At 39.6% G+C, this 15921-nt stretch overlaps 1 long non-coding RNA gene across 5 annotated transcripts in view; it reads left to right on the top strand.

The window, feature by feature from the left end:
* Window positions 1-15921, top strand: part of LOC123381531 — a 298155-nt gene that overhangs the window by 46179 nt on the left and 236055 nt on the right. The window lies entirely within an intron of this gene.

The following is a 15921-nucleotide window of genomic DNA, read 5'->3' as shown; positions in this document are numbered from 1 at the left end:
CCAGGAATCTGCATTTTATCAGGTTTTCTAGGAGATACTTCTCAACCACTATATGAGGACTTGGGGGGGGGGGCAGCAGTTGGTGATGTCCATTCAAGATCCACAAAAGTCTACAAGTTCTCAGAGGTAGAAGAGTGAACCAAGAGAAGCATGAGATCCAAAGTCATTCTGAAGAGGAAGGCCAGAGAGGAGACCTTTAGAGATGGGAGGGGACAGGACTGTGAAAGGAAGAAAGGGAGAAATGCTGTCACTTGACTTTGAGGGCACAGAAGGAACTATTTTAGTCGAGAGATGAAGACAGATGGAGACACATTTAGAGAATTACGAGGGAGTGTGGTGATAAAACATAGACCCCAAAAATGAGGACTGAAATAAGAGGGCAGTATGAAGGGGCATCATCACAAGAGATGGTTTGTCAAGATAAGCAAAATCTGTGCTTGTCAGAAAGCCCTTTCGAGTCATATTCTTATAAGAGGTAGATGCCACTTTGTGCCAAGTAAGGTAGCGTGGGGTAGGCAGGGGACAGTGTTTTTACCCTTTCTCACATTGGCCTTTCATTAGCATTACTGTGGGGCAGAGATAAGGGAACTGTTCTCCAACACCTTGAATTCTATGGTGATGACCGATAAAATTATACCCAAGGACATGAGATATCTTCCATTAATTTGAATGGTGTTTGCGTAGGCTAAAAATTATCTCCCCCAAAGATATCCACATCCTAATTCCTAGATCCTGTTCATGTTAATGTTACCTAATATGACCAAAAAAAAAAAAAATCTTTGCAGATGTGATTCAGTTAAGGATATTGAGATGGGAGGTGTTCTATATTACGTAGGTGGGCCCTAAATGCAATCACATGTGACCATATAAGAGAGGCCAAAATGACTTGAACACACACACACACACACACACACACACACACACACACACACACAAGACAGGAGGAAGTGATGTGACCACACAGGTAGAAATTGAAGTGATGTGGCCCCAGCCAGAGAATATCAACAGTGCCCAGAAACTAGAAGAGGTGTGGTACAGATTCTCCCCTGGAGCCTCTGGAGGGATCATAGCTCAGTCCACACCTTGATTTTAACCCAGAGAAAAGGACTTCAAACTTCTGGCCTCCAGAACTGTCAGAAAATAATGTAGGTTGGTTTAAGCCACCAAGTTTGTGGTAATTTGTTCTAGCAGCTGCAGGAAACTAACATAGTGTCCCAGTTGGGAAAGGGGTAACGTGATGTACAAAGAATTCTTTTTTGTATCCGCTCCCCCACCTGCCCAACCCAGCACCACCTTTATTTCTAGATGGATTAAAAGTAACATCCTTCACAAAGGCACTTTCAACCACTCCATCCCTTCTTGTCTTCTTGACAGTTTGGAAGGAATTAAAGCACTTTGCTTTTCCCACAGTGACTAATGGAGCTTGCTGCGCTATTAGAGTGGTATTTTACTGTACTTTTTTTGGGTAAATTGTGGAACTCATTACTGTAATACTTGAACAAATTTAAACACCTAACTCACACTCCTTTTATTCCTTTCTCCCTGTGTGACTAACTGTAGATACTGCATAATGAAACCAAATAAACTCCGTGAAGTGTGTAATGCCTACTTAATTCTGTCCCTGTTCTGTAAATCAAGTACTTCTCTTTTCTTTCTGACTAGAGTCAGTCATTTAACTCATACATTAATACCCATTTGTCCAGATTTAGTTACCTGGAGTTTGTAGAGATGGAACTCAAGTCTAGTTAGATTGTCGGGGCACTTGGTGATTAATGGAAACAATATATTAGTGCAAAGATAAGAACTAGAATTTGTAATGCCCTTTGATTGCATCGATGGGTCCCTGCCTTTTTTGGAGAGTTTACTTGGAGAAGGAAAGCAAGGGAACACAAAAGTGATTATAGAGATATGTACACCACACAGACACACACACACACACACAGACACACACACACACACACACACACACACACACACACACAGAGAGAGAGAGAGAGAGAGAGAGAGAGAAAATAAGAGGTTACAGTTGATCATTCCATTTTTTCCCCCGTAGGTTGTTAGTATGTGGTGAACTCGTCTTTTATAGGTAAGGATGATTTGAATTGAACATCAACTTTGTTCAAAAGCTCAAGTTGATTTTTAAAAACATTGGTATATCTCATTTTCTTTAACCTTTGTTTTTCTTTACTTCATGTAAAGCTTAAAGGAGAAAAAATAAGTAAAGTAAAAACAAATCAGAACAATATTTAGTTATACTACATATCATTCAGATCAAATTAACTGCTATTTTTTAGAGACTAACAGTCCTATTTTTAAAAAATCTAACCAATGTTCTTAATTAACTTGAGATGTTTTTGAGCTTCTCTTTTACCTTGATCCTGTATTTATGATGCTGTTTTGTGATATACCTGGCCTAACCCAAATTGGACTGAAGTCTTGACTATATTTTATGCAAACCTATTCTTACAAGCTTACCCATTTGATTTTAATGGTTGGGAAGGCTGGAATTATGAGTTAGGAAGAAGAAGCCGACTGTCTGAGTATTCATGCATTCAGCCCTGAACCTTTTAAATGTACTCATCACTATTCAGGAAGCATAATTCATGTCTCCATCAAGAAAGCAATTGTGAGGATAAATTTTTCAAAACTGTGGGGGGAAAAAGAAACCTAAAATGAATGTATGTCTCAGGACTCCATATGCTTAAATCACCAAGGCTCCATATTTTTCTGATTACCTTTGTATCTCCAAAGCCAAAGTAACTCACCAAGTGAAAATGGTCTTTAACTTTCTCAGTCTGATTCAGATAGCTCTTTCCCTTTCTGAATCTCCTAAGTGGTTTCTACAGGTTTGCCTCATAAACTTCTGACTTTTCTTCCCCTCCAGGTCCATTCTGAGTGGCATTGTGCAGGATATGGCTACTGTGATTGGACCCGTGTAGACCTCAGGTAGCCCTTTGATTGTGATTTTGGGCTCTTAAACTAGAAATGCTTCTGAGCTTCGCTCACCCTTTCTGCATAAACTATAGCACTAACAATGAATAAAGAAATAAGAATGTTGGTGCTCATTCTTCCCATTTTAAAGTTAAAACCAGCAGAAACAAGTAGGCAACCACTAATTAGAATGTGCCATAAATGAAAGAAAGAGCCCCCTCCCCCACCCCACCCCCCACCACCGTGAAGAAGAATATTACAGGAGGGCCTAATCCAGCATATTTTCAATAAATATGAAGTGTAGAATTACTGTGTGATTGAACTGACTACCTTGCATAGAAAAGGCCACAGCCTCTAATATTTGTGGGGCCCAGAACAAGAGAATCCTTTCCCTTCCGACTTTGGACCTTCCAAACCTTGAGAGGTGTTGTGTGTTACTGATGGGCACCCCAGCCTGCAATTGTCAAGCTCTCTGTACATTCTTCCACACAAATATCTGCTCTTTGGCCATTCCTTATATTGTCTAGGGCATCATCACAAGTAGAGACATAAGAAAAAGCTCTCAGAAGCTCCTCAGACAAGTGAGGGTCTTAGTAGCAGGAAATTCTAGATTTCTGGATATGGACAGCATGGTTTAGAAGAGGGAAGGAGGCACAGGCTCCAAGTGGGCTATCTTTTTGGACCCACAGCCTATTTCCCTATGTAGAATGTTAATAGCTGAAAGAGTTACAGATGGGGGTCTCTAAGTATCCCAGGGCTTAGAGCTGGTTCCCGAGTTGCCTGGTGGCAGTACTGTAAACACAGTTTTTTTTTTTTTTCTGGATCAAGTTAGAGATGTATTTGTTTCATAATTCATAACTCCTTTTATATCCTCTCTCTTCCCTCCTTTTTCTTTCTCCTCCTTTCTTCTGTCCCTATTCTTCAACGCCCTTTCTCTTCATTCTGTGAATATTTCAGAGTATCTTGTTCTACAGTTGTGCATTTGGATGAATGCAGATGGTTTAACTTGAGCTCTTTCTTACTAATGTGCAACTCCAGAGTTTTGTATTCAGTCAGCAGCCCAGGTGGATGATGGAACAGAAGGAAGTCAGCTGGCTGTAGTTTGGATACATTTTTCCAACATGCCCAGAAAGACATTCCTTTTCGTCTTTAGTTTCCAAGTTGGATGAACCTAGCCTCTCGCTGCCATGTTGCCTTTTGTTATTAATAAACTTCCTTTACATTGGCTCAGTCTCTAGTGGCACAGAATCTGCCTGATGACGTGCACACACTGGGCCTAAACATTTTTAAGAGGGAGAGGATTTAAAATGTAGGGTAGTAAAAATGTAAAGCTTTTTACTTTATTGAGATGATAGAAGTGATAAAGAGGAGGAGGCAAAAAAAGAAGAGGCAAATGTCTGCATAACAAAATAATAAAAGATGTAATTTTTAAATATTCTCAGTATAGTATTAAAGCATGAGATAGCATATGGCCAGGATATATTGGGAGAAGCAAAAAATGAAACACAAAACCCATAGATATGACACATTTTGGCTTTTTTCTCATTAAGAAATATATTATAAAGAAACACTATAACTTTTAGGTGCTATGTTACTCAAACTCTGTAGACCTGTGCTATCTATGACAGTAGCCACTAACATCATGTAGCTATTGAGTCCTTGAAATGTAGGTAGTCTGAACTGAGATATGCTCTGAGTATAAAAATCACACTGGATTTTGAAAACCTAGTAAAAAAAAGTAAAATATCTCAATAATTTTTTATGCTGTTGCATAGTGAGATGTTAATATTTTAGATACATTGGATTAAATAAAATGCTATATATCAGCTTCACTTGATTCCTTGGAATTTTTAATATGGCAACTAGAAAATTTAAAATTTTACATACACGGCACGTTTTCTTTCTATTGGACAGTGCTGATGGAGATGGCCCTGAAAGTTGAAAGTTGATGTCTGTCACCTTCTATAAATAAAACTTCTGTATATAAAACTGTGGAAAATTGTTGAGAGTTGGGGTGGGTGGTTTGCACCATTTGCTTCAGAGTTTGCTGCTTCTCTGGAGGACCATGACTGAATGACTCTTTGGCCTGTCCCATCCCAGACCTTTGTGTGTGTGGCTCTATCCTGTCATTTTCTCAGCTTCAGGGTTGCCCTTTCCTGGAAGCTTTCCTGAATACTCCAGCTAAAGCAGCCTCCATGCTGTCTTTACCCCTTTCCCCACTCTTCTACAATTGTACTTTCTTTGTACCACTTACCACTATCCGTAATTATCTTGCGTGCTTTCTAATTGATTCTCTCTCTCTCCTACTTGAATGTAGGCTGATAGTGACAGTATCTAAATTGATTATCACTATATCTAATAAGTGGTTAATATCCAAAATAGCTAAGAAACTTATTCAACTCTATAGCAAATAACCAAATCACCCAATTAAAAAATGTGCAGAGAACCTGAATAGACATTCTTCCAAAGAAGACACATAAATGGCCATCAGAAATATGAAAAGGTGCTCAACATCACCGATAATCAGGGAAATGAAAATCAAAGCCATAGTGAGCTATCACCTCACACCTGTTAGATTGGCTGTTATGTAAAATTTGAGAAATAATAAGTGTTTGTGAGGCTATGGCCAAAGAGAACCCTTGTATGTTGTTGGTGGGGTTGTAAATTGGTATAGCCATTATGCAAACCGGGATGGAGGTTCCTCAAAAACCTAAAAACAGAAATACTATATGATGCACTAATTCTACTTCTGGGTATATATCCAAAGGAAATGAAATCATTATGTCGAAGAGTTATCTGCACTTCCATGTTCATTGCAACATTACTCATAGTAATAGCCAAGGTATGAAAACAACTTATGTGTTCATTGACAGATGAATGGACAAAGAAAATGTGGTGCACACACACGGAGGGATATTATTCAGCCTTTAAAAGGAAGTAAATCCTTCCATTTGCACTGATATGGATGAACCTGAAAGACATGATGCTAAGTGGAATAAGCCAGACACAGAAAGATAAATACTATATGATATCACTTGTATGTGGAATCTAAAAAAATTGACTCACAGAAACAAAGTAGAATGGCGGTTGTTAGGGGCAGAGGGGTGAGGGAAATGGGGAGATGTTAGTCAAAGGGTATAAACTTTCACTTGTAAGATAAATAAGTTCTGGGGAATCTAATGTATAGCATAGTGATTATAGTTAATAATGCTGTATTGTGTACTTGAAATTTGCAAAGAGAATAGATTTTAGGTGTTCTCACCACACACATAAAAAGGTAACTATGTGAGGTGTTGGATGCGTTGATTAGCTTGATTATGGTAATCATTTCACAGTGTATGTATATCAAATGATAATGTCATATGCCTTAAATATGTACAATTATTCTTTGTCAATTATACCTCAGTAAAGCTGGGAAAAATTTTGAGATGTAGCAAATGCTCACAATAGAGTGCTAAAAGAGGGGGAAAAAAGATATAGTCTTATGTAATCCCAATTTCGCAGAAAGTCTAGAAATACACATATATGCTATATACATATATACTAGAAATATACATAAACATTGACAAAAGTTCTGTGTTAAATAATTAGTAATTTGATTGTCACTGTATCCTCAATGCCACCTTGACAGTGACCTTGGATGCACAGCAGCTAGTAAAGTCACTCAGTAAATTCCTGCCAGTTGTTTTTCTAAGTACCTGCACATTAGATTGTGGCTAGACATATTGAGGTAGCCAAATCTATAGATAAATTGAAATGTTTAATGTTTTACTTATTTGAGTGTTAATAAGATTCACATATTTAGGACTGGGGCTGATACTGTTTAATAATAGATTTAATCATAGATTCAAGTTCTAGGACTGTCTTGGCTCCATCTATGGCTTTGGGCAGACCAATAAAAGTTTTGGGTTTCGTTTCATCTCTAAAATGAGGAATTTGAATTAGATGATTGTTCAGCTCTGAAATTCCATGTTACGGATTTCATTGAAAGGTTGGATTTCACTTTGGCTACTAATTGCCTGAGTCTTTGTCATTCCTTGTTCTATGAGAGGACAGAGCCCTGAGAGTAAGTAGGAAAGTAGGGGGAGGGTTTTGGGCTCACTGGTTGATAGCTGGGATGATGGAAGGCCGGGTTGGCAGGTAGGGGCGACATATAGAGGAAGGGCTTGACGCTTCAACATGCTGTATGAGAGGGGGGTTCTGAAGAGAAGCTCTGCCATTTTCTGATTTATGTTTATGAAGTAATTATGTGTGTATGTGTTTGAGGGCTTTTTTTCCCCTCTTCTATTACATTGTGACATTTTCCCTTTGCATACAGAGGAAGAATAGGATAAATTAGGAATTAGCCTTTGCTTTGGACAGTGAACTAAACTAATCATGGGAGGAAATGCATGAAAGACATTTAGGAAGAGAAAAATAGAAAAGAGCTTCAGGGATAAAGTGACAGGTCCTTGAGACTCACTAAGAAGTGCTGTTCAGCTTCAAAGATGATGGCAGTGCCACAAAGGGTGCATGTAAGAGTCTTTTGAAAAGGACAATTTCTCTCCAAATGTGTGGAGATAAATTTCTCTATAACCCTGAACTTTTGGCACCAGGTGTCCTTCTCAGTATTTCAATTTATTTTTATAGACACTTCCTGATGAAGACCTATTCTCTTTTCTTCATTGTTTATAATGGGCCGTTCAAATATCCGAGTGCACAGTGACCAGGCATCCGAATGAGCAATACTCAAGAATTCGTAAACACACTCTGCTTGATAGGATGCGTACGCCATTTTAGAACAGGGGTTTCCTCCATGTGGAGGAGATGGGATGGGGTGGGGGAGTTGCTTTTATTTGGTGAAGTGACAGAGTGGGACCAGTGGGTGGTGAGAGTCTAGCTAGCTAGTGAGGGAAGAGATAAAACTTTTCAAGTCTTTCATTTATCTTGTTTCTCGGTGTTAGAGTTCTTGAAGAGTTCAGGTATAATCACAGCCTTCTGTTGCAACAGGAAGCACCATCTGTTGAAGCATTCTGTAAGCAATATAACATCTCTCCAGAGATAGTTTAGCATTCAATTCACAAAGAAGGATGGCAGGGACTTGTAAACAAAAGGAAACAACTGAAGCAGTGAAGAATGGGCTGTGCTCTAAACATTCAATATGTTTCTTTATAGCTGAGAAACCCTGTAATGCTACAAAACCCTGGCAGAATTCTCGGATGTATTAATTGTTTTGGGGTGTGTGTGTGTGTGTGTGTGTGTGTGTGTGTGTGTGTGTGTGTGTCTGTGTAAACTTAAGTCTTTGAAACTGCCTCTTCTAACTCACTAGTCCTGGTTCTTGGTTTAACTGTGGTTTTTGTTTTTGTTTTCTTTAATGATAAACCATTTTTCGTAGATCAGGTGGGTCATGAGTGGTTACTGGTGGAAAACTTAAAAATATAATACATATAGCTATGTGCATGGGGTAGCAGCACATCAAAGGCTGGGCTGTTAGGCACTATATTATGAAATCAGGTCTTAGCTGTAGAACTTTCCTATTTAAAGCTTTGATATTTTGTCAGAGGAGAAACAACAGCTGGTCCCAGGTTTCTGTAGATACCAAATGAGTTGAAAACACTGCACTATACCCTAAAGGAGAGTCTTTTGGAAACTGATCTGAATCATTGAAAGATCAAATGTTTATGAAAAGTGGTCTTCGTTTTTGTATAGTCTAATTTGCTCTGATGAAAAGACACAATGGGGGACATTGGTAATAGAAAGCAAATCAACCTTTTGGTTTAATTCAATTCTTTAAGCAGAGGAGGAGCTCAAAAATTAGGTGTAAATGAATGAATGATATAGGAGGCAAATTAGAATTAATAAAAGTCCTCCAACATCCAGCTTCTTTCAGTAGATACACAGACCAAGAAGATTTTGATCTTTAGTTGCGTATTTTCCAAAATAGTAAGTATCTTATGGTTTATATGGTGTAAAAAAAAAAAAAAGAAGCATTGGCCATGATTTAAACATCTTCTTTTAAAGTTTATTTATTTTGAGAGACAGAAAGAGAGAGAACACACACGCATGCATTTGGGAGGGGCAGAGAGAGGAAAGAGAGAATCCCAAGAAGGCTCTGCACTGTTGGTGGGGCTCAGTCCCTCAAACCATGAGATCATGACCTGAGCCAAAATCAAGAGCCCGGAAGCTCAACCGATTGAGCCAGTCCAGGTGCCCTGGCCATGATTTTAAAATCTTAAACTTAGAACCTAGACTGTAACTATCCTGAATTGCAAAATTACAGGAGAAAAAAAAAACACACCAAAATGCAAAACCTTAATGTCTCTCGCCTCCAAAAACAAAGGTGTAATTCTTATTGCTGTATCATTAAATAAATTAATGATACTCTGTGTGTGCACGTGTGTACATGCACTACACCTCAATAATTGTTTTATCTGATGGTCTTTATTACCTTGTAGAAATTATATTGTCATAATTAAAGCAAGTTTCATTATTTTCCACTTCTACTCCCGTGTAATAGATCACTACCATTTTTGCAGTGGGCCATTAGGCAATGCAGATTGTTTTCTCCTAGATTTGTCGGTTTACTGCTTTTGGAGGAATTAATCACCTGTCTTACAGCTACCCTTGTAACTCTGCTGACTTCCACTTGGAAGGAACTCTTTACTTTTTGGAATTACAGAATGTTTGGGAGGACCCCAGACAACAATCCCCTCCTGATCTGGGCAAGGAAACTACAATATTGTTTATAGAGCCCATGGACGTATTCTGTTGGCTAGATTGGTTGGCTAGCAGAGCATTTTAAACAGTTATGAGTCCTTTCAACAACCTTGTGATGTCAGTCCCATTGCAGGCCTTATTCTAACATAATCACTTAACAACTTTGCTTTCCATCCTGCCTGTTCTGCATTTGGTGCTTGTCTACCCTCTCTAGGTGTATGATTTTAAAACTTCTCCTCTATATGCATTCACATTTGCCATTTATTAAAGGGCAGGGCAGGATTGAGACATTCCTTGGTTCCTCATAATGACACTATGAAAACATACGTGTATGCACACACACACACAAACACACACACACACACACACACACACACACACACCCAGATACATATATGCATTATCCCATGATGTGAACGTATAACTTTATTGACATATATAGCATATGTATTCTTCACAGTGGCCACTGATGTTCATTAAAAATCAAGTTCCTATTTTTAGAAGTTTTAAAATATCATATATAAAGTAAAATATTATAATCACTTGTATAATTGTGAGAGAAGTCTCCAGAATAGCATTCACTGATTCATTCATTATCTTTTGTATGCTTGCTGAACATCTATTATATGTTAGGTATTGAATTCTGATACCGTAATGACCCTACAGGAGATCATTGATTTGATATCACTTTATAGTTTCTCTTGACTAGGGTAATAGATGATAACACCAACACAGTGTGGCCAAGGGAATAATCTTTAATTTAGCCCATTATGTGCTAGCTTATATTACTTGATTCTCTTATCTAATGTCATTTCCTTGGAGATGGTCTTTAAGTTAGCTCCTGTGGACACTTAGCTTAATGTGTGTTCCTAATGCTGGTTGCTTGATTTATCATCTCTGAGACATTGATCTCTTGGAATCCTATTTTGCTGTGGTGTTCCTGGCCATAAGTAGGAATGTCTTCACTGTGGGAATGGAGGGGCCCCTTGTGTAGGAGAGTCATTTCCTGACTGGAGCCTGACTTGCAGCAGGAAGCCCACTGGGTGGTGCTCTGTCACTTTCTCCGAAAGGCCATTAAATGTCCCCCTCTCCCCCACCAAATGCACTACTGGTGTGGTGGGATAATGGTCCTCCAAAGAGGTCTGTATCCTAATCCCCCAAACCTGTGACTATGTCAGCCTGTATTTTGCCCCATCTCTGTGCCTCTCTCACCTATGATTAGGAAATGGGAATAGCAGTATCATAGATTCCTCTGTGTAAAGCTGAGCCAGCAAAGATCACAGACGTTCAGGTACATTTGTGAGCTAAGCAGATACATAACCTTCATACCTGAGTCTGTGTATCCATATTTTCTATACACCAAATTTCTGACAAACGCTTTTCCTGTTATGTGAATTTATCAGACTGGCCTCAAATCCCAGTCTTCTGAATCTCTGTCGACTGTTCTTCCCTATTATACCATGGCTGCTTCTAAGTAGACTAGAGCTTCCCAGGAACAGGAGCCTGTGGTGGCAAGTGTTTTAGGTGCTGCTGCCCTAAATGACCAGATAACCTCAGCTTTGGGCTTCAGCATTCTTCCACATTAGTGCTCTGTCACTGAAGGCCATTACAGTTTTCTTGGTATCTTCTCTAGTCTTTTAATTTGTAGTGATCTCCAGAGAGGAGCGTCATGCTATCTACCTCATCAGTGATTTCTCATTACTTGTTGAGTCTGAGGGCTCTGAAATAAAAGTGCTGTCAGAGGCCATTCTCCTCATCCTTCTGTCCATCCTATATCATTCCTTTTTGAAATATAAGCAGAGAAGCTCCTGGGTGTATAATAAGGCAGAATTAATGATTCTACTTAGGGGAGTTAGGCTATGTAGAAATGTCTTCCAGACTTTTTAGGAAGGAATTCAAAAACCCCATTGTATTCTCTGAACCCCTAATCCCTGAAAACACTAATAGTTGTGTTTCCAAATCCTGATTTGGAGACATTCAAATGTAAGGAAGTTCAGGGAATTTCCCATACATCTGAAATGGTTAGTGACCCAATTTTCTATTGCAAAGGTACTGGCACCAGAGCGTAGGTCTTTTGACAGAGTTGTTGTTGGATTTGGTGAGAGAAATTTCCATGCTGGTCAATAAAATCCATGAACAGATTTAGAAGTACATTAGATGTTGACAGCAACATTATCTGGAGAACTATGCATCAAACAATTGATTTAGAAAGGTTTCCAAGTTCTTATTTAGAAATAAACTGTCCATAGAAATCCAGAAAACTGCCAAAGAGATTTTTTTTCTGAAATCACAAGCAACTTTTTAATTAAAACATAAAGCCATGGGCCAGGCATTGTAACACCCTATGAGGTTGATACTCTTGTTGAAAACTGACCTCTGTGCTTCAGAGCCAAAATATACCTCGAAGATTGAGTTTGGGATAAAGAGGAACAATAGCTTTATTGCTTTCCCAGGCAAAGGAGGCTGCAGCAGGCTGTGGTCTTCAAAATACTGCAAGCCTGCCCAGAGGAAAGGGCTGTGGGGTTTATAGGGAAATACAGGATCTAGCCAGTTTTGACAGGAATTTGTATGTGCTACCAGCCTCCTCCGTCTTATCTTTAGGGTTCTACCAGTTTCCTGAAACAAAGGCTAAGAGAGGAAGAGAGGAGGTTTACAGAACAGACGAAAGAGGTGACTTTAAAATGGAGCTTTGCTGAAGCATTAATGCAGCCATTTTGATTTTTGTTCAACTTTATGCTTTTAAGCAGTTTATTATTATTCCCATTTTGTACATGAGGAAGCTAAGGCATACAGAGGTTACATACATTTTCCCAGTGGTCATGCAGCTTGTAATGGCAGACTTAGGACTTGAACTTCTGGCAAACTGGCACTGGGGAGCATTATATTAAGACATTATGCTGCTTTTTTAAATTATCATTACTTTTTTATTTGAGAGAGAGAGAGACAGAACGAGCATAGGATCTAGGGAGAGGGGGAGGGAGAGAGAGACAGAGAGAGAGAGAATCCTAAGCAGACTATATGTCCAGCATGCAGGGCTTGATCCCTCGACCCTGGGATCATGACCTGAGCTGAAATCAAGAGTCAGACGCTTAACCAGCTGAGCCACCCAGGCACCCCATTATGCTGCTTCTCAAAGACAGATTCAAGCAGAGAGAAAGTCCAACAGATTTGGCCATTTTCAAAGGTTGACTGCTAAGGTCAGGGTGATGGTGGGAGTATATGAAAGGGAGAGAATTTAAGATGATTGACGATTTCTGACAAAGAACTATCTCCACTTTACCAGGGACTCTGGTTACCTTACCATTCAGCATACTTAAACTTTCTATAGTGTCTTCTTAGTCTTCTACAGCTAAATTTTTTATCCTTTATTTTAAGTAGGCTACATGCCCAGTGCGGAGCCCAACATGGTGCCTGACTGAATTCACAACCCAGGGATCAAGACCTGAGCTGAGATCAGATACTTAAGTGACTGAGTCACTCAGAAAGCCCCTGATAGTAAATTTTTATTGTCCACCTCCAACATTGAACTGCCCTGAGAATCTTAGTTACAGGATGTTGAGTTCCAGCATAACAGCTTAAAAGAGGTAGGTATCCAGTGCCTATGTGTATGTGATGGAAAATTTAGCAAAGCTTGACGTGGTGTCCTACATAAATAAAGAAACGAAAGCTCTTCCAGGCTTCTTTCAAGATAAATAAATATAATGAATTTAAAAATCTGGTTACTCTTCCTTCTGTGCTGTAGAATTCACAAAAGAAGTGTCTAAAAATAACCTCCTGACCCCCAAATTGCTCAGTTTTACCCTCTTCTTAATGGAGGAAGGAGAGTTCTATAGGATTCCTTCTCAGAGGCTACCACGTACTTTGTGGGCCAATTGTTGAATGTCAGGAAGAAACAGCCAATATAACACCTTTTACTTGTGTACTATGTTTTAGTTTACATATAAGCCAATTTTCTACATGGAGTTTCATTTACACCTAGGCCAATGGTGGGGTATAGGAAATATCTTCATCTGACCTATGGATGGCTCGGCTCAATGTAATCCAGAGAATTACTGCTAGTCACGTTAGTCATACTCAGCATGTCTGACTCTTGAAACCAGGTCTGCTCATGATAAGCCCAGGCCCCTTTGTGCTGCAAGGCTGCTACCCTGATTCTTCCCTTTTCATTCCCAGGGAAAAATGACCTGTATCTCCAGCTCTCTGCAGGCAGAAGAAGCCAGTGTGTTGTGCCTTAAACCTCATTCTGTGGGCCTATCCTACACTCAGCAAGCCATACAATAGATTTTAAAGTTTTGATGGCCTGAGAGCCCAATGAGTCATGTTTAGGTTTCCTTTTGCAGTAGATGACTCATTTAAGATTTGGCCCCTGTACTAAAATTGTAGAGATCTCAAAAGTTGCACACCATGCATTTTGACATCCATCTACTGCTCTTCCTATTGAGGGGACAGGGGTGGGTTTCCAAAGACCGTAATCAAAAATTCTTTGTGGCATTTGAGGCTTAGCTACATCAATCTTGTTTAATTGCTAGACACTTATATTCTCATGTTGCAACCTGTATCTTGCCTGTGCTAGATGCAGAGGATAAAATAATGATAAAGACACAGTTCTTGTTTTCTTGTAGCTCATAATCTGAAATGGGAATATTACAGTCCTACTCACATACAATTATTACCAATATTGTAACCAAAAAGGTTAAGCCCTTGTCTAAACTTCTTATCAAGGATGATTAGGCTTTGCTGGATCTTTTCTGTTTGTGTCTCTAGACCCACTCTGCGTCCTTTTTTCCCCTGTTCTGTGTCCTTGGGGTTGACGTTTGTTGAATGGATCACTGGGCTGCTTTGCTTTCTGTCTTCTGGTTGGGTTTGCCCTTTGGCAGAGAGAGAGAAAGCTCTTTGTTCATTTTGTCTTCCTCTTTTTTTTAATGTTATTCATTTTTGAGAGAGAGAGAGAGCGTGGGCACACACAAGTGGGAAGGGACAGAGAGAGAGGGAGACAGAATCTGAAGCAGGCTCTAGGCTTTGAGCTGTAAGCACAGAACTCGATTAGGGGCTCAAACCCATGAACTGTGAGATCATGACCTGAGCTGAAGTGGGACGCTTAGCCAACTAAGCCACCCAGTCACCCTTTTTTGCCTTCCTCTTTGCTGGACTATATCCCTCTTGGTTGCTATTGACTGTTTCCCTTCAGACCATAACTCATTCTGGGTGACTCAATCCTACAGCTATAACTATCACTTTTCCTTTAGGTTTCTGAACCCCTCTATCCCTAATCTCCTCCAGGGTGATAAGAACTCCCTGCTGTTGCTAGTTACAGAGTGTTTCACTATCTGAATTTTCCTTTATCCTGCTCACACCTCTGTAAATATCCCACCATTGAACTTTCTTTGATTACCTTCTTTGAATGTGCCATATGGTTCTTAAAGAACCCCGAGTCGTTCAAGTCTCTCCATTATCTAGCTCTAAACTCCCAATCCAGCCACATCTGTCAGTGCATCTCATTCACGATCTACATGCTCTCCTCATAGTCTGGAAGTCATAGTCTGGAAGGGCCCTCTTAACAAACGTTACCCTCTTCATAAAGACTCACTATCCCATTCCATTGTCAAAATTAAACCCGGCTTCCTCTCTGCTCCTGATACCAAATCTTCCTCTCTGTTCCTGATACCAAATCAAGTGCTGAAGTATTGCTTAGTTCATTCAACCTTCTCTCCTCTTATTTGCATGCTTGTCTTTCTTGTCAGGCCACTTGCTCCCTGAGGTCAGGGCTTCCATCTTTCTCACATCTGGAAATCAGTCCACAGTGAGCAGGGACTGCATTCAATTGCTAAGGAGTGGGCTTGCAGGATGGATATACAATCATTTGGTGGTTAGTAGTATAATCTGGGAATAACCCAGACTCTTTGCTTTTGTTTTTCTCACCCACTCCTTTGCTATAGGTAGAAGAGGGGATTGGAAATGAATCAGTTGTGTTTATTATGAACAGTTTTGATGAAAGCATATATTGAGGAGAAGGATGCAATTTTTCAAGGATAACCATGGTTTGGACTCTAGAAGTTGAAGAATTCTTTCTTCCATTAACAATGATTTTCAAGCACTGACTCTTTTGTGTGAACACTATAATATTTACTTTTTTAAGGGGATATTTGGCGTAGCTGGAATTGGTGGAAATGAAGAGTGAAATGGAACTCTGGTTTGAGAAGACTTTACTAGCCACCACCCTTATCAGTTTTCAGGAAAGTCCTCTAGTATGTAAAATGCAAGTGTTATGGGGTGTAGAATAGGTTGGAGGGGCCA

The sequence above is a fragment of the Felis catus genome, chromosome D4, assembly GCF_018350175.1.
Source record: "Felis catus isolate Fca126 chromosome D4, F.catus_Fca126_mat1.0, whole genome shotgun sequence".
NCBI lineage: Eukaryota > Metazoa > Chordata > Mammalia > Carnivora > Felidae > Felis > Felis catus.
This window is presented reverse-complemented; position numbering and strand designations above follow the sequence as displayed.